This window comes from Macaca nemestrina, chromosome 1 (assembly GCF_043159975.1).
Source record: "Macaca nemestrina isolate mMacNem1 chromosome 1, mMacNem.hap1, whole genome shotgun sequence".
In the NCBI taxonomy this organism is placed as follows: Eukaryota; Metazoa; Chordata; class Mammalia; order Primates; family Cercopithecidae; genus Macaca; species Macaca nemestrina.
The window spans coordinates 75,050,057-75,073,412 of record NC_092125.1 but is presented as its reverse complement, the minus strand read 5'-3'; the positions used below and the strand labels follow the sequence as shown (position 1 = coordinate 75,073,412).

At 39.9% G+C, this 23,356-nt stretch overlaps 1 protein-coding gene across 21 annotated transcripts in view; it reads left to right on the top strand.

The window, feature by feature from the left end:
• The window catches only part of LOC105493516 (estrogen related receptor gamma), a 643,478-nt gene that overhangs the window by 222,613 nt on the left and 397,509 nt on the right, over positions 1-23,356 (top strand). For 2 of the 21 annotated variants that reach the window (XM_011761207.3, XM_071080723.1), the window contains exon 1: positions 12,978-13,460. The exons of the other annotated variants lie outside the window; for them this stretch is intronic. The gene's annotated coding sequence lies outside the window, so the exon portion shown is untranslated. Of the gene's footprint in view, positions 1-12,977; positions 13,461-23,356 lie in introns of those variants that run through there. 21 annotated transcript variants of the gene reach the window in all.

The following is a 23,356-nucleotide window of genomic DNA, read 5'->3' as shown; positions in this document are numbered from 1 at the left end:
AACAAAGCCTTTGAAATATGATGTTTCTCAGTTCAACCCCCGAAGTGCTGTTCCTAAAATGATTAACATTTTGACAAATTGAAAATAAAGTTACCCATGCCACGTGGATGGCATTTTCCCTACCAAGGGAAGCACTAGTATGCTTTGCTCAACAGGTGACTTGGAATTAACAAACCCTTGGCTCCAAGAGAAAGAGCATGAAACCAGAGCCAATAAGCACGTGAGGCCTCCCGTTTGTGAGTTTCAAAGTTATGCCAAGCTAATTTCCCATAGTTTTCTTAGTGGCTGGATATAAGTAATTTTACTCTGAAATAGAAACATTAGATAAGGAAGTGAATTTACACAGGTTTATATTTGAAACTGACATAAAAATATGTAACAGTTAATACCAGATGTTAAGTATTATTAATATTTTTTGTAGTTTATAAATGTTGTATTATTCATTCGATATTCATAAGTGTGTGATGAAGGTAGTATAGGCATCATTATCCTCGTTTTCCAGATTAATAAATGACTTCAGAGTTTATTTGATTATATATATACACACCTATAATTATATATATATAAAATTATATCTATACATATTTACCATCAGGAATCTTACTTTGGTTTTCATGTTCTCTGATTTCAAATATAGGGCCTTTTAAACAATATAACCTTGACTTTTATAGATTATTTTTATTTTTAGCTAACATTCTGCTTTATTATAAATATTTTTAAATTTTAACTCAAAGCACAATCAGTTTATCACAGAAATTTGAATTGTGGAAAGGTTCCATCAGGTCATTATCATCTTTATTTTTAAATCTCATAGTGAAAAGTTAAATAATAATACAGACCAGGAAGGAATCTCTAGAGACAGGAAGAGGATTTGATGAAGTTTGCATGTGAGGAGTAAGCTGAGCATATAGTGTATCTACGTAGAGAAGCTTGCACTATCTAGAATTATAGAGAAGAAAAATTTGCAGTTTGTTTTAGCCTTAAAAATAGGTAACACATAGCAGGCTTATTTTCCCCACGCCAGTTTATAGAGTTGAGGCAGAATAAGGTGACCGAGACAGCAAGGTGTTCCTTTGAAAGAGACAGCAGGGCACATATTGCTTTTCCAAACTCTCTGTGTACATATAGCTGATTCTATTCATTAGTACATTTAAAATGAAGAATGTGAGAATGTGGGATACTTAAAATAATCTTAAAAGTCCATGTTTGAAAAGAGGAATTTTCTCAGGACTAAACAAAACTGTCCCAGAAACTGATGTTTGGAATTGAATTACAAATGCCTTTGTAGATTTTAAATTTCACAAAACATGTTCTAGCATCACTTAAAAATAACAACTTTAAAGGGCTCATAAATAAAGACATAAAAGGCGTTTTGACATTTAATACAAAAACAGCATTTTGATGAACTGGGTAAAAATGAATCAGAGACATATGGATTACATATTTCTTATAGTGCGCCTGAGTTTTAAAATTGAGGCAGTGGAAATCTGGCAAAATATTTTTGGGGAATTTGCTACATATACTATATTTAAAAAGAGGTGAAGATGAACTCCAGACTGCTATGATTGCTCATGACATTGAATTTGATAACTTTTAATTTGCGGATAAGAAATTCTTGTGAAATAGCTCAATCTGTCTATGTGTTGTAGAAGTGAGTGGTTGGAGACAGTGAGTACCAATTCATCTGATCACATAATCATTCAACAAACACACAATGCCAGGTTCTGTACTAGGCACTGGGGTGACTTCTATGATGACTAACATGAACTGTGGACTCTGCTCTTGTGGGAAGGGTAGACGGTTGTAGGAAGGTACTCACAAATTTCTGGGTATTACAAATTCCAAGTACTTTGGGATATATGAAAGAGACCACTGACAGAGTATTTACTGGGTGTCAGTCACTGTGCTAGCCACATCACATTCATTATCATGTTTGACTGTGAGATCTCTATAAAATAGGAATTATTATTTTCCCCTTTAATGGATGAGAAACATAACATCAAAGTGTACAGATCAGGTGACTTGTTGCGTGTCAGTGGTAATTGGCTACATTGGTTGCTCACAGCGAACCGTGTCTTTTATACTCACACTCGTGTAGTCACCACTCCTTGAATCAAGGCTGGCCCTGGGATTCACTTAACCACTAGACTGTGGCAGAAATGATCTTGTTCCAGTTCCAGACCTAAGCATTTAGTAGACCTGGCAGCTTTCACTTCTGTAGTCTTGAAAGCCCTATCACCTGGTAAAAAAAAAAAAAAAAAAAAAAAAAAAAAAAAAAGTCTATTTACCCTGCTGGAGAGACTGCATGCTGAGACTATGTAGAGAGACACAGGAAAACGGAGAGACCCTGAGATTCTAGGGGAGGAGAAAGAGAGGTTCGGTTGAAATCAGATCCCAGCCAACTAGCCAGCTGAATGCAGTCACATGAACAACCACCAGTAAGATGAACAGAAGGGAGCCGCTGAGCCCCGCCCAGATTATGGACTCGTGAGCAAATACAATGGTGGTTGTTTATAACCACTGAGTTTTGGGTGGTCATTTACATAGCAAAAAAAAAAAAAAAAAAAAAAAAAAAAGACCCAAGCTGAGTGAAGCTGGAACCCAGATCACTCTAGCTGTAATGTATCTGTATATTTTCACTGTGCTTGCTCGTGAGATGAGGGTGAGAAATGGAGGAACAGGATCCGTTGGTATTTGAGCACTTCTCAAAATGGTCTACCTCTGACATGAATGAATTCTGAAAAAGAAAATGTTAGAAGATTCTTTACTTTGTACTTTAGAGGAAAAGAGGAACACAGCAGTGGTATAGGACCCATCCCCAGGGCCTTCTTGCTGTGCGTGCCTGGCGGTGCGTGTATCAGAAAGAACATGAGCATGTGTCCCCAAATTCTCATTCCTGATCCTCTTCCTGGGCAAATGCCATGTAAATGTTTGTATTGACTTTATTCAGAATTATCAAACTAATAACGGATGCTAATTAATTCCCATCTTTCACTTGGGAGTTTATAAAGTGAGCACTGACAGGAACTTTGAAAAGTACACAAGTTCAACACACACATACACACATGGGGGGCATGATGAACGGTGACATGAAACAAATGGTGATCAAAAGATATGAAACAGGGGCAGCATGCAGCGGTCAGGGAGAGCTGAGGGTCCCTGGCTGATAACACAGGGGAGCACTTGAAAGGATAATTTTCTGGCAAGTCCACGTTTGAAGTGATGTCATCTTTTTTATTCTCTCAACTCAATTGCTTCTCTGAAGCTCATTCTTTCCATTCTGATGAGGAGCAAAAATGTTACATCAAAGGTTAATGCTTGAATTGGGGCTGAAAGGGAGAGGAGAGTGGGTGGGCACATGTACACACACACACACAGTGGTAGGGAAAGACAGAATCACAAATGACTAAAAGTTCTTAAAAGTATGAAATAAAGGAAAATAGCCATCTTCCTCTCCTGGCGAATAGTTCACAAGATCTCCTAGAGTTTGGATGTGAACTGTCATGCTGCATACTGTCACTGGCTGTTTCCTTTGGAAGCCCGAGGTAGTACAGTGTGTGAAGAGGGCTGCTGTGACACCATCAGCACTTCCGGTGCACACAGCAAGCTCCTGATTTGCCGAAATAGACATTCCTGGGTTCTTTCCTCAGCATTACCTGGATGTCAGTTAACACAGCTCTTTTTCCAGTCTTCCTCAGGAGACTCTCTTCAGTAGATGCAGCCTTGCATCCTGTGCCTCTGCTGCTGTAACAGCAGTTCAGATTTCTCTTTGTAATCAAGTACTCATTTCCAGGTTTTTTTTTTTTTTTTTTTTTTTTTTTCGCTATCTTGGCTGTTTTGGGTTGGATGGTAGATTGATTTGATTTTGTATGAATGCAAAATGTTGCGTTCAAAGTGTTGAACTTTAAATGTTCGAAGTGTTGAAACAGCACCTTCTCCCTTTTCCTCTCCACCCCATCTGCAGCCTCCTTAAGGAGAGAGGAATGCGTGGTTGTTTTTCTCTAAGTTGTGGCGACGTATTTGGCCTATTCATGCCAATCAACAGATGTGAGGGTGAGGGACCACCTGGCTCTTGGGCATCCTTTCAGATGCAGAGCAGTGGTGACCTTGCTGCTTTATGTAGCTTCTTTGTCTTCTTCAAGTTGTCCCACACAGTGGTGAACCAGAAGCTTCCCGGGTAACTAGCAACCACAGGATGTGTGCTGCAACTCGTGAAGAGGTATGGCAGTCTCTGGCAGTCACACCAAGGAAAATCCAGAGATGGAAGAGATTCTGGGGACCCTCCATGTTTACTGATGGAGAGTTGAGGGAGAAATTTGGAAATCGTGTACATACTTTGGCACATACTGGTGACTAGCAGTATTATTCTCCCTCCAGGTTCTTCAACTTACATTTAGATCTTTGAATAAAGGTCTGGGAAATTAGTACTTAAAAACAAATCCCTCCTGTGCTGTGAACATTTTTTCAGAGCCTGAGGCTTCTGGATGGAGTAAGGAAAGAGGTAAAGGGTATGTTTCCTGTTGCCCAATCTGTCTTCTGAATCCCTCTGTCCTCCGGCCAGACAGTGATTATGGTGGCCAATGCTGCATAGACTGCATTAGGGTGGGAGAGATGGTGACCGCCTGCAAATGGTCACCACTGCCAGATTATTATATTGAGCATCAGGAACACTGGTATCAGGTACTCTACTGGCTTGGCAGAGGAAGTATCAAGGGGTAACATGCGCGAGATCAAACCACTGGCACTATTAGTTAAGTGAGCACTTTTGAAAATTGTACAATTCAGTTTCTTTTGGTAATGTCAGCAGACAATTAGACGTGTTTACGTGGTCAAAGTCTTTTTTTCATACCGAGATGTTTTATATGAGCTTTCCTTCTGAGAAAAGCTGAAAGTTTTTAGAGAGTTGCAGGGCCACTGATGGTTTGAAAAATGGCCTCTTAGCAATGTGTTTAACTTACAATGGGAAAAGAGTGCGCATTTTTATAAGTAACATTTTATTTCGTTTGTGTGATGAGGCTCATATAACAATCAGTGTTAAATATGCGATACTACACTAGAGTCAAGTACACACATGAATATGCTGCTAATACTAATAAAAAACCAGAATTTTCCTCTTCAGGAAACATTACAAATATTTGTTTATTAATCCCCCGTGTCAGAGCTGAGATTAGAACTCAAGCTTTTCCTGCCAACGGATTCGCTTTATCTTCAGCTGATAGCAGAGCTCATGGAAATAGCAGTACAGGAAGACAGTGTTAAGTTAAAAAAACAGGGTGGGGGGACGGGGAGCTAATATGATTTTTAAGAACTTGAAATAGATTTTTCTTGACCAGTGCATACTGGAATGAAGTTTTCTGGTGCTTTCCATATTGTCATTTCCGTTTGCAAAAATAGCATTGTAGTTTGCTGTTTATTAGTATAGAAATAAAATGCATTGATTTTTAAAATTTTTCTCCTCATCCTAATTCCCCTAGACATAACTGTGGACCTCTCGAAGTCAGAAAAGGGTAAAAACCTTGCAACTACTGCTATAATTATAACGATAGCTAATTTCTCAGGCTTCCTCAAGGTTTATAATTATCATTAATAACAATGACTTACAGCATATAGAGTTTTATACATTGTAAAGTGCTTATCACATGCACTACATTATTTGATATTCATAACCACCCTTTGAGGTAGACAGGGAAGCTATTTTTATTCCCATCTTAGAAACAGGAAACAGACTCAGCATGCTTGAGGGATCGACAAGGGCTGCAGAGTGAGCAAGCCTGGAAAAAGTGCAGGAATCACGCTTGGACCCAGGTCTCCTATTTTCGAAGCCACAATCCACTGATTACGTGAAGCAATAATGACACATTTTTTAAACCCTAAATATTAAACATAATGTTTTCTACACTTTCCTTTGATATCATTGGAAAAATATAAGTATAAAGGATGCATATTCATTCATCCCTCAGTATCCATGAAGGATTGTTTCCAGTAGCCATCCGCCCCCCACGAAAATCCATGAATACTCAAGTCCCTGATATAAAATAGTGTAATATTTGCATGTAACCTATGCACATCCTCCCATATACTTTAAATCATCTCTAGATTTCTCAATACAATGTAAAAGCTATGTAAGTAGTTGCTATAATATATTTGTTATGGAGTAATGACAAGGAAAAAAAGTCTGCATATTATCAGTAGAGATGCAACCATCCAATTTTTTTTCAAATATTTTCTTTTCTTCCTTTTTTCTTTCTTTTTTTCTTTTTTGAGACAGAGTCTTGCTCTGGAGTGCAGTGGTGCGATCTCAGCTCACTGCAACCTCCACAACCTGGGTTCAAGTGATTTTCCTGTCTTAGCCTCATGAGTAGGTGGGATTACAGGCATGTGTCACCACGCCCAGCTAATTTTTGATATTTTTAGTAGAGATGAGATTTCATCATGTTGGCCACACTGTTTTTGAACTACTGGCCTCAAGTGATCCACTTACCTCAGCCTCCCAAAGTGCTGTGATTACAGGTGTGAACCACCATGCCCAGCCTCAAATATTTTCAATTAATGGTTGGTTGAATTCAGGGATGTGGAACCCAAGGATACAGAAGGCTGACTATATATATGTAATTGTGTGTATAATATATTCAATATTGTGTGTGTGTGTATATATATGTATATATATACACCTCAGCCTCCTGAGTAGCTGGGACTACAGGTGCGCATCACCACACCCGGCTAATTTTTGTGTGTGTGTTTTTAATAGAGTTAGGGTTTCGCCATGTTGCCCAGTCTGGTCTCAAATTCCTGAGCGCATGTGATCCACCTGCCTCAGCCTCCCAAAGTGCTAAGATTACAGGCATAAGCCACCACACCTGGCCTGTTTTTTCTTCTTTAAATAGTCTTTAGGTTTTGAGCAGTTTTAGGTTCACAGCAAAATTGAGAGGAAAGTACAGAGAGTTTCCATATATCCTTCCCTGACCCTGGCACAGCCTGCTCCATTATCAGCATCCCCTACCAGAGAGGTACATTTGTTACAGTTGATGAACCTGCACTGACATGTCATTATTACCCAAATCCAAAGTTTACAATAGCATTCTCTCTGGGTGTCATGCATTCTAGGGGTATGGAAAAATGTACAATGACATGTATCTACCATTATAATATTACACAGTAGTTTCACTGCCCTAAAAATCCTTTCCACCTATTCATCCCTCCTCCTTGCCCAACCCCTGGCAACCACTGATATTTTAATTGTCCCCACAGTTCTGCCTTTTCATATTATTGGAATTATATGATGTGTGCCATTTCACATTGAGTTATTTCATGTAAGAATGTGTATTTAAGGTTCCTCCATGTCTTTTCATGGTTTGATAGCTCATGTCTTTTTAGCACTGAATAACACTCTGGTGTCTGGATGTACCATAGTTTATTTATCCTTTCACTTACTGAAGGACATCTTGGTTGCTTTCAAGTTTGGGCAATTAAAAATAAAACCACTATAAACATCTGTGAGCAAGTTTTTGTATGAAAATAACTTTTTAACTGTAATGTACTTTTTCCAAGCTCTTTTCCTTTTCTTTGCAACTGTTAAAAGACAATTAAAAGACCTACAAGATAAGATGATGTATATTGAATAAACAAATGCAGAATAAATGCATGTAAAGTGCACTGTACTGAAAAATTATTCAATAAATGGTCACTGCTAATAAACAAAAGTAACAGATGTATGGACCTAATGTTTATGTTGAAGTACAGAGTTACCTATGCTTCAGTATATGCTTTTTAATGTAGACATGCCTACAGTCTCAAAGCTTTCTTAGTAGTGATCTTTGCAATTCATCTTTTCAGAGTCCAATTCTTCTCAGTGTACATAGGCAAGTTTTTAATAAAGTAACAATCCTGTTAAGGAGTGCTTCACTTCACACATTTGGTTGGCCCCACCAATAGAGTCTCCGTATAGTTGGTGATGCATAATGCCCCTCACCGTAACAAAGAAAGCATTGTCGGCCCCATTTCCTGACATCAAGAGTATAATAGCCTTCTGTCAAACTTATTCAATAGTGTCCTATTTATTAGAAATGCCAAATTTTTATCCTCTGTCCAGTCCTGTGACTTGTGCTGAATTAATGTGAATTGCTTTTGTAAGGTCAAGGCCTTTGTGACAATATAGTGAAAGTTTCAAGGAAGGTGGTGATGGCAGATTTTTCTTTAATTCATTGGAGTGCTTGTAATAAAACTAATGAATGGAAAAGACTGAACACTTTCAATTAGCGGCGTATAGTAAAATCCTAAAAATAATTAGTGGCTGAGATGGTGTGTAGTTATTTAAAAACACTGTTTCTAGTTTGTAAGGATCTTGGTTTAGTTTGCTTTGGAATCAAGCCATGTGAGAGAGAGAAAAACCCACAGTGTGTGTGTGTGTGTGTGTGTGTATATATGTGTGTGTTTGTGTGTGTGTGTGTGTTTCAGCAGAGTTTTTTCATCTCATGCAATCATATAATGGATAGTAACTAATGGATTTTAGTACTTTATTATTTGACAATTTTTTCTTATATTCGTATAAACTCATTCCTTACAACACTGTACGGTTGGTATTATTATTCTATGTATCTTAATGAGTAAATAGGCTGTATCTGATTGCAATCCCCCCCTTTAAGTTTATATAGCTAAAATGTTTTTAAAATTAGGGAGTTAAGCCAGGTTTTATGACTCTACATCCAATGTTTTTTGTTCTGAATCACATTCATGTTTCTGGGTTCTTTTATTTTTGTTCATTTGTGTGTTTTGTTTGTTGTTATTAATGATGTTATTAATGATGGCATTTTTGAAAAGAGCGCATAAAAATTTAATGCTTTTAGGTTTAATTGAGTCTATCCTTCGGCTCTCTATTCAACGAATAGTGGTTCTAATAACATTTACTATGCGCCTAATACATTGGGTGCCTACTATAAGCTTTGTGCTTGGTATAGGAAGTCACAAATAAATTATGTCAGGAGGCCGGGCACAGTGGCTCACACCTGTAATCCCAGCACTTTGGGAGGCTGAGGTGGGTAGATCACTTGAGGCCAGGAGTTCGAAACCAGCCTGGCCAATTTGAAAAACCCAGTCCCAACTAAAAATACAACTGCACTCCAGCCTGGGTGAGAGTGACACTCTATCTAAAAAATAAATAAATAAACAAATAAATAAATTACATAAGGCTTTTATCCTCAAGGATTGTTTAATATACCTTATGATGTCAGTTCTTTCCAGTCTAGTTTTACCTGATGGGAACTGGTTACTATCCATGGTATTGTGATTTGGTAACTCATAACCACCAGGCCACTCCTGTTCTTACTTTCTTAGATAGGGGATGGCTGTAGAGTTCTTGGTGAAAACTAAAATTTTGTGAATCTAAACTGCAGGTGCTTTTGATTGAGACTTTATAGTTACCATTGCTTCATAGATGATGATATTCTTCACATATACATTTGAAGGCACCCAGTGAAATATTATTACCCTCAGTTTAGTCCAAGGCTCAACAAGGTCATACCATTGGGTCTCATTTTACTTTTCTATAAATGTGATCTAGTCAAATATTTCTCAGAATTTCTACCCATGTACTCGAAAAGTAGAGGTCAAGGAATATGTATGTGTGCTTTGTGAGGATCTGGCCTGAAATGGCCAGTAGCAAACAAAAAAAAATTTCTTTAATCCCTGATTTATCTGTTGTGTGCATGTGAAATTTGCATTCTACTTCATAATATATGTTTTAATATTGAAAAAAATTGTTCCCTAAACCCAAATCAAAGAGTGAAACCTATGCTATAGAGGAAGCTCTATGTTTTTTTTTTTTTCTAGCAGTGTTACCATATGGCACATTGCCTTGTACCTAGGGAGTGCCCAACAACATTAGGTAAATCCCAAGTCCTTCCAGGTCTCACTATTCTGTTATGTGATCTTGTGTTTTGTCCAATATTTTACAGTTTGTCTTTCTTTGTTCTCTCTCTTTTTGTCCAATTCATTATCTTACTTTACTCCAAGATGATTTGAGGGGACTTGCATAAAGACATACTGTATAATCTAAAAACCTCTGAAAATCAGGGTGGAAAAATTTAGGCTGTCCTAGCAAGCTGAAATTGGTGTGTGTGTGTGTGTGTGTGTTTGTGTGTGTGTGTGTGTGTGTGTGAAGATACCTCTATTATGGTCCTGCAAATTTGCTGGAAATAGATAGTTGATTTGGCTCTAAACTGCTTCCCAGCCCCAAAATTCTCAGCCCTAAATTTTTGCCTTGTCTGCGTGATCGACTCTTAGGAGAATCCCAGGCTCTCCTAGCCCTGACGTCTGAGGGCAGTTTCTCCTTTGGGTACACATAAGGTGGACACGTTCTGTAATTGCCAACCATCCTGATTAACACTCCCATGGCAAAGCCCATGCAGAGTGCTGTTTGCCTGCCTATGATAGCTTCCCTCAGGAAAGCTGGAGGATATAATACCAAGACACAGTGGGCAGGCCTCAACCCAGGGTTTTTGCCAGCAAGTCCACTGTGATTTCCGACAAGGATGGATTATACTCTTGTTTCTTTTCCATCCAAATAGCATCCTGGATAGAGTTGAGAGAAATTTGTAATAATATTTTCAATGTGCTATTTTTCTCATTAGGCGAGAACATGAATAAGTTGGAATTTTAATGGTGAGCGTTTTAATAGGCAGTGCTTATAATTTATTTTTCTCCTTAGGATTTTATTCATAGTCTTACATTCTTAATAAAAATATATATAAAAAAGAGGTTTTGGCTTCTCCCTGTGGAATATGTTTTAACATGAGAGAAGAAAGGTACATTTGCACAGGGGACTCAGAAAGGGTGATCTGTATTCTTTGTGCCTGCCTTCCTTTAGATAGATGTGAATTAGACCCAGCAAGAACAAGAAATACATCAACTGGCATTGTTCTGATCAAACACTCTCTGAAACTTTTGATTTGATGGGGGAGGTGTCTTAGATTATGTACTTTTTAAAAAGATGCATTTCTAGAAGTTAGATATGCCTGGTATATTCTATTTTGCACACATAGTGGTAAACCACATGTGATTTCAAGTCTGTGAGCTATCTACTGGTGGTGGTGATTATGGAGGTACAAGGGAAAGCACTATTCCTTGGCTTTTCAGTGTGGCCAATAGTAGTGATTAAAAAATAACACAGGATTACTTATACCATACTTGTTCATTTTGAAGTAGGCTCACAAAATTGCTGCAAAGCCCTCACTGTTCATCTACAGTCCTTTTCCCAGTTCCAGACGTTTGATCACAAATGTAGCATCTCCCTCCTAATGCTGTGCAGGTTGATATAACAGTTGCCGAGCCGGAATCCCTAAAGAAATTATTAATTATCTGGTTAATGTGCATCAGGCTGTGGGAGTGTGAGATTAATCACCAGCAGTGGGATGAGTTGCTGAAGTGGATTTTGTTTTTTTGTCTCCTGTCACTCGGTAATGGCTTTTCCTTCCTTCACCATCAGGTGAGCAGGTGCAGAGATGCTGTATTTTCATTTTCCCAGAGTCAGTAACAGCCGGTGGCCAGGCGATGCCTTTTCCTCAGTCCTGCTGCATGAGCAGTTTACAACATAGACTATTACCTACTCAGAATATTCCAGCTCTTGGAGATTCTCCCAGTGTGACAGGTCCTACCCCAACTTTTTCAATGTTCCAAATTAATGCACATGTCTACACACATCCCCACCATATACACCCACAAACACAAATATATACACACATGCAGACAGTTATCAATATACACACAAAGAAAACATGAGCAGCACCTCTGGATGCTATGCATGAATTCATGCTTAGGACTTTGTCTCATTTCTTGTTTTAGGAACATGATCTTTACCTCTAAATGTACAAAAATTAAAAGAGAACCAATGTATTGAACTACTTCTTTAAGAAAGGGAAAGAGAAGTTCTACACTAGTCATTTGGATGTAGGTAATATTGCAAAAATTCTCTGGATTCTTTCTTTGCTTTCTCTCTTCTAGGTGTTGGGTCCCATGTCCTAGGAAGTAATCTTCATTCAGGTCAATCACTACTGTGTGACATTAATCTCTTCATTATGATAAGTGTATTTTCACAATGCCCATCTTTTGTTTCCAGGATGTTAATGTGTCTTGGAGTCTATGAGGCAAGTTGGCTGGTAGGGAGGGAAGTAGGAGGGAGAGGGCATCCTCAGGGTGAGGCACGAGAGGGCTTTGCTGTTCAATTGAGGCTGTGCTTTCTTGGCTATGTGTGTGATGGACAAAGGCCCAAATAGCCTGTAGATGCTAGAGGATTATGTGGGTTGGGAGAGTTCAAGTCACCATCTAGCCTCTCCCTCCACCTTAGTCTGGGTACTGAGATTTTTTTCAGGAGCATATTCTGCTGCTTCACAATGATGCTAAGGAAATAAAACTATCACCAGCACATTGATTTTAGTTTATTATATTTATACAGATTTTGATAGTTTTTCTCTTTCAGTTTAGATCAATGAAATGGAATGGAGGGGATATATAACGGAAAGGCCGAGAACTCGCTAGTTCAAACTAGGAAAATGTCTGAAATGTCAAGTTTAAGAAAGTATGTTTTGTTAATCACCAGTACATACTGTGCATATCCTCAAATTGTTTCTAGGTAGAGATCTTTCAGAAATTTCTTTAACAGGGCTGGGCTCAATGGCTCACGCCTATAACCCCAGCACTTTGTGAGGCCAAGGTGGGTGGATTGCCTGAGATCAGAAGTTTGAGACCAGTCTGGCCAACATGGTGAAACTCTGTATTTACTAAAAAATACAAAAATCAGCAGGGCATAGTGGCGCATGCCTGTAGTGCCAGGTACTCGGGAGCTGAGGCAAGAGAATCGCTTGAACCTGGGAGGCGGAGGTTGGAGGTTGCAGTGAGCTGAGATTGCTCCACTGCACTCTAGCCTGGGTGACAAAGTAAGACCCTGTTTCAAAAAAAAAAAGAAAAAGAAGAAGAAAGAAATTTCTTTAACAGGTATATTAGATATTTTGTAATTCATTTTCCTTTAATAAATATTTTTGGGAATCTACTAATTTCCGAACTCTGCTCCTGACCCTGAAGCTACAATGGTGACGAGGAGACAGAGCCCCAGCACTTACAGACCTTAATGTCTGACAGAGGTGGTCCGTTATTACCTAAATATACAAAGAGGACTGTCCAGAATTCTAGAGGGTGGTGGTAGGAGGAAAATAAACTGAGGATATGATAGAGAACAACTGAACAGTCAGAGGAGGGTTGAACTTTAAGGGGTAACCTTTGAGCTGAGAGCTGAACAAGGAGGAGGAGCTGATCCTGTGAAGATTTGAGGGTGGAATGTTCTTGGCAGACAGGAGAGCAAGTGCAAAGGCCTGGAGGTGGGAATGAGCTGGGGTGGTTCAAAGAACAGGAAAACAAAAGCAACACGACTGGAGCCTAGTGAATGAAGGAGTGTCTAGACTTGAGACTGGCAGGTAAGCTCAGACCCGATTGCATTCAGCCTTGTCGCCCCCAGTAAGGCGTGCACAATATATTCTGTGTGTGATGGGCAGCCAGAGTATCTGCTTGCAGACAGTGTGTTGAAAGTCTTAAGGTTTACTGAAGTTCCGTCCCTGTAGTATTCCTTGCATCTTTAATTTGCTCGGTTAATCTTTCATTACATATAGTATGAAGGAGAATTCAGCCTATGTTGGATTTTCACAAGAATTCTGAAACCATTCTAGTTTGAATGAAATAAAATGCTATTTTGTGTTGCATGGTATTGAAAAGTTGCCCTATCTGCACTGGGCCCTTAATCTCATTTTGGGTGTGGAATTTTCCTTGGGCAGTTCAGAAGGGGGTAACTTTCTGTTTCGTGCATTCTTCATATCACTGTTCAATGCACAGATCTCAGCAACCGCTTCGAACCTCAGAATACCTGCCTTCGAACCTCAGAATACCTGACTTCCGGGCAATGGCTGGGGTTTGCAGTCACATACAATTCAGATGACCCATTTGTGTTTCTAAAATCTGAACCCACCTAATGATCACGCCACAGCCAGAGAGTTGTTGGCGGAAAGCTGTTTTCCGGGCTTCTCGTTGAACATCTCATTCTCGGGTGTTTGTGTTGCCCCTCCTCTTAGGGCTTCCTGAGCTCACTCTGATAAGTAAAGCCAAGTTTACTTTGTTAAGCTCAGCAGTTCCCAGCAGTAAAGAGATAAGAAGGGGGAAAAATGTAAGTATCTTTGGGAGAAAAGAAGCTGTTTCTGTTTATAACAGACGCTAAGTGCGCTTTTTAATGACTTTGTTTAATTTTAGCAATCTCACACTACATTTACCAGAATATCCAGAATATCCCCTAAACTTTGAAGTTTACCAGAGGGTTTGATTAAGCTACTTGTATCTTGCAGAATTATCACATCTGCAGGTAGAACCCTCTGAGTTATTTGAGGAATGTCAGTTTCACTATGTCATCTGTGAGGGTCTGTTGTTGTTTATCTTGTTTAGAGAATTAAGAAATTATTATCTCACTAATTATCAGTTGAGGGGTGATGATTGCAGCTGCAGTAAATACCATACTAAAACTTGTAGCCCTCTGATGAATTTTCAGAGAAGTTACTGCTTACTGAGTCCCTTTGTGCTAGGGGCATTTTTGAAATAATCTTTAATACTCACAGCAACCCTGTAAGGTAGGTACGGTCACTATGCTTGTTTTGCAGGTAAGGAAACTGAATTATCAAGAGGTTCAGGGATTTCCCCGAAGTGGAGATGTGAACCCAGGCTCTTTGAATCAAACCCACTGCCTCCTCCCTCTTGTGCCCCGGGCTTTGTGTGTCCTCCTTAAAACAAATGCTCAAGTGTCCAAGCAAGAACAAAATTGGATCCTGCAGAGAGTTACCTCTGGTCTTTTTAACCAAATAATGATCCGTACCTGGTAGCATGCTGCCAGAGCTGCAGAGGGTGGTTGGTGTAGATGGCATGTCAGGGGCCTTTAGTTTAACCAGGACATCCACTGTCCTCATCCTCAGTTCCCCAAGGCACTTCTTACTCTTCAGAGTGCTTTTTTTTCTCTTCTGCGTCTCTGGATATTTCTCCAAATGAGATTCAGTCTATCCCCTCAGTATATAGGCCAGCAGGGACCAGCTGTACAGGGTTCCACTGCCTGCTGTTTCCTCTGTGAATCATGTTCACACCCTCCATTCCTTACAGCTGAGCAATCAGATTCTAACCATATCGCCACAGACCTATAATCTCATTCTTTCCATTCTTTCCTCCATAGTCCCCTGACACACACACACACACACTTGAACACTCACAGCCACACATATATATGCACATACAGCCATGGACACACAAACACACATGGCTGTCTTTACCTAGGTGCCTTTTAGCTTGAGAAAGAGTTTGGCCCGGTGCTACAAGAGTCATGGTCTTTCAAAAAGCACTCCATGAAGAATAACATGCTGGGTAATGTCTCCTGTAGTCATTTCCCATGACAGGGATTCCCTGCAGTGCAGCATTATGTAGCACTGGCAGTCTATGCTAGATGACATGGGCCTGGGACACACCAAAGACTAAGAGAATAACAGTGTACATGATTCCAGGTATGTTTTACAAAGCTCAGAGAAACATGTATACACACACACACACACACATGCAAACAAACACATGTATACGATTATGCACAGGTGTTCCCTTAAAACTGGGCTATGAAAGTAACCCCAGCACTGTGCTTTTCACACAAAGGCCATTCATAAATGCTTGATGAAACAATGACAGCCTTGTACTATTTCATCAAGTGGGAACGTGCAAACAGGATGGAGTTCAGTTGGCCAGCAGTCACTGTGAACCACAGACCAAATGTGTCAACAGTAAAGAACTGCCACTAAAAAGGCTGGAATATCCAATGCTTTACATGTGGTCATGTAATAGATCAGCATGTTCCGTGACGTAGTGCAGCCTAGGAATTGAGTGTCGTTTCAGCCATTAGTGTTGTGTTCAGTGTGGATCTGCATAGCCATTTCAGAAGCTCTTATGCTTCCTAAGCTGGTGGAAGTCTCAGAAGAGATGGGGCTATTTACCAGCTCACTGCAGAACTCTCAAAGATGTTAGGAATGGGTCCAGCATCGAGGAGTATGCGGGCAACATGCGGGAGCATGAACAGAAAAGACTTGGTGGTTTCTCTCCTCTCTTTTGTCATGGAGGCAGAAATAATTCTCATTGTTTTCCTTTTCCTTTTGTTTTTTTCTTTTTTTTGAAACTCTGTTGCCTAGGCTTGAGTACAGTGGCACGATCTGGATTACTGCACCCTCTGCCTCCCAGGTTCAAGGGATTCTCCTGCCTCAACCTCCCAAGTAGCTACGATTACAGGCACCCAATACCACACCCGGCTAATTTTTGTATTTTTAGTAGAGATGGGGTTTTGCCATGTTGGCAAGGCTGGTCTCAAACTCCTGACCTCAGGTGATCTGCCCGCCTCAGCCTCCCACAGTGCTGGGATTACAGGCCTGAGCCACTGCACCCAGCAGATTCTCATCATTTTCAATGTCAGAGCCACCTGCACCGCCATACAGAATTGTTATAGAGAATAAAGAGATGATTCAGAAATTAGAAGCTTAGGAAATAGCAGTTGGGAGAGACAGCTTGAGAAGATCATGTAGATGAACTTCAGATGTAAAAAGGAAGTATTGACCTGCCTGTAATTCCTGCAACTTGGGAAGCGGTGGCAGGAAGATCACCTGAGGCCAGGAGCTTAAGATCAGGTTGGGCAACATAGTGAGACTCCATCTCTACAAAAAAAGTAAAAATAAAAAATAAATTAACTGGGCATGGTGGTGCATACCTGTAGTCCCGGATACTTCGGAGACTGAGGCAGGAGAATCACTTGAGCCAGGAGACTATAATGACCTATGGTCATGCCACTGCACTCCAGTCTGGGCAGCAGAGTCAGACCCTGTCCCTGAAAAAAATAAAAGAGGTATTGGTAGGCACTTTGCCACTGATTATGTTTTAAGAATACAGTTGTACTGCTAAAGAGAATGCAGGTACACATTAGAAAGATGGGAGAAGACTGGTGTGGTGGCTTACATCTGTAGCCCCAATACTTTGGGAGGCCAAGGTGGGAACATCACTTGAGCCCAGGAATGAGACCAGCCTGAGCAATATAGGGAGACCCCGTTCCTACAAAAAAAACTTTGAAAAGTTAGCCAGATGTGGTGGCACACACTGGTAGTCGCAGCTACTTGGGAGGCTGAGGCGGGAGGATTGCTTGAGTCTGGGAGGTTGAGGCTGCAGTGAGCTGTGATCACACGCCACTGCACTCCAGCCTGGGAGACAGAGAAAGACTCTGTCTCAAAAAGGAAAAAGTAAAAACGGAAAGACAGGATGTGACTTGAGTTACATACTGAGAAGGATCTCTTAAAATCAGATCTAGTATCCTATATGTCAGGAAGTTGAGAAGGGGGGATTAATTCTCTGTAATTCTTTACTTGGGGGAACTCATACATTCCCAAGGACTTTTGTAGCTTCTGACTCTGACTCTGTACCCATTCTGTAACCCCTGCCCACCATGCACACAAGGTAGATGCAGTTTTTGACTCTCCCAACCCATCTCCATGTAGTTTTTCAATTCCAATCATGTTTTGTTAACATAGATACATCATCACAGGCTTAAGAAGCAACCCCCAGCAGCAGTGAATCTGGGATTGCTTCTCATAGTCTAGCTTTAGTTTCCTCTGGTTTGACAGCTGGGAGCTAGCAAGTGAGAAATTTGGGCTCCCTGCATGAATATTCTAGAAGCTTATTTCACTTGGCAATGTGACACCCTTAGTGCACTTCTAACTTCTGCTATTTCTCTTCATAGTCATTATCTGAGATTCACGAGAACTGGATATGGTTACATGTCCTGGAGTTTTCTCCAGTGTACACTTTGCAATTTAAAGATACAGATATAGTAAATGTATTATGATTACCTGTGAGCCCTTAGTGTAACTAAAGGGGATCAAGCTGCCATGGTTTAAAATGTTATCATATAATCTACCCTTGGTCCACTCCTTAAAGTGTCAAGGTCCTTATGATTTGGGACCAAGAGAGAAATCATGAGACTGACTCTTCATATAAAAGTTTGAGGTAATATGGTGCATAGCTTAGGATTAAATTTATACACTAGGTGAAAATTCTTGCCCCCCTTAACAGACCAAACAATACACACACACTCTTGCATCCACACACCAGATATAATTTTGCTCAATTCTCTATCTGCTTCAGGGCGTGTTCCCATTACTGCTTTATTCTGGGAGCTTTCCAATGTCAGCAGTCTGAACACCAACATGAGTGGGCGATATCTTCCCCCATGCTTCTGGGGAAGCAGTAAGCATCCTGAATCAAACCTGAATATTTGGGTTTTTTTATTTGTCTTTGGCAAAGCTCTAAAATTCCAGATTTGTGAGTTGTCAGCCCAGGAGCACTGGCATGTTATTTGAGATAACTCGTCTTCTTTGACTCTTCTCTGTAGCTCCTGATGATGGAAGTCTATAGCAAGTGCAACAAACACTTCCATGCCTTATTATTTAAATCTTTTATAATTAGGTTATACAAGCTCCTGATTCTGTAGGGTAAAAATTCTAATTTGGATTTTTTAAAGCAGTTTCGTGATAGCATATAGAGATGACAAAATTGTTGAATTTACAAAAGCAAGGGATGAAGGAAAACACCTGTCTAGTGCATTGTGATATACAGTGAGTGATTCTGATGTGCAAGCCTTAGGCATAAGACATAACTCAGATGAAGCAGTGTGTTATGGCTCCACATCCAGAGACTTGGCAGGTAATCCAGCTACCTTTTGGGCCTCTGTAGCTGCCAGCATCTGCCAGACCCACCTCCTTGGTGGGCTGATTGGCTTCTGCTGCTTCTGTCACCCATCTTTTGTTTGGATTTTAGCCAAACATTCCCTGTCTTCCCTCAAAAGCACATCAATGTTAGCATCATCCGAGTATCTCTGACAGCTTCTGTATGTGCCATGTGAGATCTGTAACTGCATTGTATGCAGATGGGGAACAAGGCTGCAAGAGGGCTTATGCAGAGCCCTTATAACTTCCACCATGGCTGGTGATTACCTTTCAGTGTTCACATGTTGAAGTCAGAGAGGAATGTTAGCAGACATTCTGTTCCAGGGGAAATTCCAAAATGATCTCTTAAGTGTCCTAGGATTGCAAAACATAAATGAAGCATTTCTCTTGCTCATCTTCAGTGGCCCTAAGTAGACGATCCAATGCCTTTGAGATTGTTTCAAAGTCTTTGTTGTCAAGGCTAAAATTAGTGGATGAAGAGTAGAAATATGGCCTAAATGCATTTCTTTTAAATCACTTCTCAATGATATGGAAGAATATAAACACTGTCAACATTGTCTATAAAGTTTAACACTAATACCAATATTTATTCAAAGACTAAATTCCACGTGTCCCAGATTATACCATTAATGACAGCGATCAAGTAGTAATTCAGAAACAAAGTCCAGGTGTCTTTAGTACTTAGCCCTGAAACTTTCTTTTCATTATCTATAAAGTTTCTTAGCCATTCATTTCCTGAAAAGAGCCCAATGTCTTCTTTTTAAAGAATATATGTACAGATGATCACTCAGTCACGCCCAGTTACTACTTCTCCTGAGACCCTTAGGAGATGTTTCTAGTCCTGCCTGTGACTCAGGATCCTGCCAGAGGAGAGAATGTGCTGTTCTACTCCTGAGGCACTTGAGCTAATGGGAGTGTATTGAGCAGAAGAGACTGGGGCTGGGTGGCCTTCTCTACTGCCTGGCTAAGATTTCCTTTCCACCTGGGACAACAGTAGAAGAAAATGTATCTTAGTATTCCATAGACATATTTTCCCATAAAAGCAATAGTTCATTTGCCTTCGTGTTCTGTAGCTGTGGTGCAGTGACCTAGAAACCTAGGCTCCATTGATGACTTGATTTCCTGGAAAAATTCTAAATACTAAATGATCATTAAATCCAAATGCACTTTCAGGGTATAAAAGCTGTGACTACCTCTTGGTCAATGGTGTAACATAATGTATCAACTTCTTTAATTAATTAATTTATTTATTTTTGAGATGGAGTCTCGCTCTGTTGCCCAGGCTGCAGTGCAATGACGTGATCTCAGCTCACTGCAGCCTCTGCCTCCTGGGTTTAAGCGATTCTCCTGCCTCAGCCTCCCGAGTAGCTGGGATTACAGGCACCTGCCACCACATCCAGTTAACTTTTGTATTTTTAGTAGAGACAGAGTTTTACCATGTTGGCCAGGCTGCTCTCGAGCTCCTGACCTCAAGTGATCTGCCCACCTTGGCCTCCCATGTGCTGGGATTACACGGCATGAGCCACTGTGCCTGGCCACGTACCAACTTCTTATAGTAGTCTTGGCTTAAGGGTAATGGTATATGAAATGAGTCCTACGTTCCACTGCCAAATCCTACTGATTCCTTAAGTCACTTCAAGGCAATAGTAATTCTCATAAATTGAGTGGAGAAATTCATGGTGCAAACTGAGTTGCTGAAATGTAAGTCCTCTTGCTTAGTTTGACTAAAAAACTAAAATCAGATCTTTCTGATTTTTTTCCCCCTGCACTTCTCACATTCCAGTCTCTATGCTAAGGACACAGCGTTATTATCTCATTTCAACCTCATAATTTGCGAAGTGGTGGTTTAACATGTGGGTGCATACTCATTGTGCAGATGAGGAAAGCCTATTGTGTGCCAGGAAATGAGCCAGGCCCTGCCCAAGGTCTCACTGATAAAGGGTGACAGGATGGGACAGTACATAGACCCACCTTCCTTTTCCTGGCTGCCAGGCTGCCCATCTGGGTACACCAATACTGAGCTAGTAGCTGCTCTCTCAATAGTGGGGTGACAGCTCCCTTTTTTTTAAAGGACTGGGTTCTTCAGAAATTGTGCCCCCTGCAAAATAAACGATTGCCAGTTTTCCTAAAATTTGAACTGAGGCAGTTGAACCCTACGATGACAGTTAGAACAACACCATCCTGTATTTTGGATGAACAAGGTTATTTCACATATTTGAGCCATTTATTGATTCTTCTTCTAATCTCCTGCTCTCCTTTGCTCCCTTGCTAATTATATTCCTGTAGGCTTGATTATAAGTCAAAACTGTGTACTTTGCAGGGAAAGCCTATATGAATGGGTTGTAAGTCTGTTTGAAATGGCATTTGTCATTTTTAAAAAATTTGTGTGCTTTTAACACTGTAGAGCCATTTTCTCAGTGTAGTCCACAAACTCACTGGCAGTGCTAGTTAAAAATGCAGATTCCTTGATCTGTTTAATCCAGATCTCTCAGGGTGGCTCAGGACTCTGAATCTTAAAGACTTCACAAGGTGATCCTTAGGCACATTTGATGTTTGAGAAACTACTGACCCCAGAAAAGGTTAACTAAGGCAAAAATGGCCAGTGGCATCTCAATTCCCCACAACCCCAAGAGTAATTTAGTGGTTTTACTCAGAGGTACTTTGTATGGCAAATCCATTGGGTCCTTCTCATTTGTACATTTTCTTTCCTCCTCATTCATTTCTTCCCAGGGTTACTTTTCAAACTTCCGTGCTCTTCACAACGGCTGATCAATGAACTTAAACATAAAAGACAAACTTAAACTCTTCTCATCTCTTTTCATCCCCTCCACAGCAAATGCCCTTTCATCTTCTCAGACATTCCAAAATGTGGCAAAAAAAGATGGCTCTGCAACAGATGCAATTCTTTCTAGGTCTCTAGGTAACATTTTAACCTGTGTAATGTTCACTGCACAGCATCTTAAGTAATATTCCAGGAAATACGCTGCTGCTTGTTAAAAAGGATAGGACCCAAGAGATGTCTTTAAATATGCCTGTAAAGTGAGAGGTGCCAAGAGAAAGATAATATGGCTGATTATAGTTATTTACCTTACATTTTCATTCGCTTTTAACTGGGTGTAATTTAGGGGCATGAAATCTCTTATTGGAAATGTATTTGCATTAAAGAGCTCTAAGCAACCATGAAAGTGCAGAAACTGAAAAATTGACAGACTGGGTTCCTAGAATCCCAAAGTAGCATTTTTGTAATAGGCATACAAACAAATCGAATAAACATGTTTTGCTTCAGCGATTTAAAGAATACGGTCTTTGGAGTAATTTGTCTTTTTTTAACTATCATTTCTAACCTTTTCATTGCCTATCTCTAGTTTGCAGCTCCCCCAAACAATCTGTGGCAATTTCCCAACCAGCTGTTGGTGTTCTAGTACTGGGTGCTTTGTTTCGATTTCCGTGAGCTATCAAATCAACCTATAAAGGGGATTACCTGAGTGCTGTTGTTTCCCAGGTTTGCATTTATCAGTGGATTTGTTTTTGTGTTTGTGTTTTTGTTTTCTCAAGATACTTAATTCTATGGAAAATATGCTTGAAAAATTGCAATGGCCCTGAGTCGCGATGCTCAGGCCAAGTAATCAGAAGATGTTTCCAGTAACATGAGTAGTTCTTCTTTCCTCCCGATTAATAGCAATGACCCTCAGCATTGATCTGTTAAAATTTTAGCCTCTTTTTTTTCAGATATGAGTAAAGGTTTGCATAAACTTTATTTGGAAGAGAATTTGTGTATATGTCATTGGTCTCGATGTGATGTGAAAAACCAATCATTCATATACTCTTACCCTTGGGATAAATAAAGTCAGTGTTCATACTTGGACTTGGTAGACGAATGAGTACAAGGAGAAGCCTCATATTTTACTTTGGATTTTGAATCTCTAGTTAAAAAGAAAGCAAGGAAACCTATTTTCGTGTCTTTTATGGTTAAGTTCTGATTTCCATTTGAACTCACTGCAAACACTAATTTTCCTGTATGATGGGGGAATGCTGCCACTTGTCAAATTATTAAATAGAAAAAAGGGAAGGAGAAAATACAAAGAGGTATGATATAAGATCTCTTTTTGGTTCCTTTTTTTTTTTTTTTTTTTCCTTGCCCTCCCTTGCCCTATAACTCACATTTTCATTCAGGTCAGTCTGACTATAGTTAGTGAATGTGCTTTCACTAACATCTCCATCATTAGAGGGAAAAGTTGACTCTAAGCCTGATTCCAGAGTTGTGAATAATATTTGCTCATTTGAGAAGTCTCTTTAGTTTATTGGAACTTGCTAAGGTAGAAGAACATTTGTATCCTTCAGAGGAAAATTTTATCTTCCAATTAGAGCTGAAGAAAAAATTCTCAAAGAGAGACTCTGTTTAAACTGACTACCCTGTTTGTCCACCATCCTGATAAAATGACAAAGATTTTTTCACCCTAATTGGCCCTTTAGTTTTGGATCCCCATATATGTCATGATGTGCCTTCTATCAATAAATCCCAGAGATCAATAGGTCTTAATTAA